Consider the following 1,153-nt stretch of genomic DNA (forward strand, 5'->3'; position numbering starts at 1 on the left):
TTCCCTCTTTCCAATTTATCTAGAGTTCACTCACTTTTTTTTCTTTTGCCGCTTTCTTTCTCTGTTTTTCAACACGGTGTTTGTCTGCTCTGCCTTTTCAATTTGCTTCTGGTATATATGTTGGGGGGGCGCCACACACACACACACACACACACACACACACACACACACACACACACACAACTAGTTTTTAAAGCACTGCTGTCATATGAAAACAGTCAAAGTGATACCATGGGTAACTTCTCTGAACCTAGCACTTTTAAAACCCATTCAAAAGTCAAATTGAAGCTCGGAGCTTGAGCTGTCAGTTTGAAAATGAGGCTGTTTTTCTTTATTCCGTGTAAAGTTGACTTCTTGGAGATCCAAGGTTTTCATCAGTAGTACAAATGGAATGCAGAGGTGGGATGGATTAGGTCGGCTTAAGGTAGCTTAGAGAAGAAATGAATGCTTCTGTTCCGAAATGGAACAGCCAACATTTGAAGATGGAGTGTTGTTAAAAAGTGATTGATAGTACAAAATTAGAACACATTATGACACTGTGTAAAGGATAGTAAGTAAAGCGAGTCCTCGGCTGACTTTTTGCAAACTGTTTTAGGGACACTGAACAATAAAACTCTAGAAAATGAAGTGGAAAACTGATGTAATTGTTGACTCGGTTTGACCTGATGGTGCACATTGGTCTACTGATTGCAGTCCGCTCGGCCAACTCTTATTTAAGCTAGCAGTACAGTCGCTATTGTACTGTATAAGTTTCAAGTAATGTATAAGTTTCAAGTTCTGTGTAAGTTGGTTAGCTCAGGTGGGGGAATTTATCTGGTTAGTTCTTTGTCACCTGCTGTAGAAATTGCAATAAAAAAGTAATTTCAAACTTAACTGGAATTAGTTTCAGTAACTAACTATTTGGAAAACTTCAAAAGTAATGCAATAAGAAATGTACAGTCTGCTTATTGTTTGTGTTTATGTATGTACTGTACCATATTCCTCACCAAGAGCTGCCACATACACACACACTGACACAAAGAATCATACATCTGTGTGTGTTTTACGTAAAGTGTGTACGTGTGTGTGTGTTTGATTTGGAGAATATGTGTGCATACATTGTATGTGTGTGTGTGTGTGTGTGTGTGTGTGTGTGTGTGTGTGTGTGTGTGTG

At 38.7% G+C, this 1,153-nt stretch overlaps 1 protein-coding gene and 1 long non-coding RNA gene across 16 annotated transcripts in view; one reads left to right on the top strand and one right to left on the bottom strand.

The window, feature by feature from the left end:
• The window catches only part of ptprt (protein tyrosine phosphatase receptor type T), a 385,704-nt gene that overhangs the window by 22,870 nt on the left and 361,681 nt on the right, over positions 1-1,153 (bottom strand). The gene's annotated exons all lie outside the window — the stretch shown is intronic.
• LOC116687720 (uncharacterized) overlaps positions 1-1,153 on the top strand; it is a 22,455-nt gene that overhangs the window by 1,597 nt on the left and 19,705 nt on the right. The window lies entirely within an intron of this gene.

Source organism: Etheostoma spectabile, chromosome 4 (genome assembly GCF_008692095.1).
Source record: "Etheostoma spectabile isolate EspeVRDwgs_2016 chromosome 4, UIUC_Espe_1.0, whole genome shotgun sequence".
NCBI classification, from domain to species: domain Eukaryota; kingdom Metazoa; phylum Chordata; class Actinopteri; order Perciformes; family Percidae; genus Etheostoma; species Etheostoma spectabile.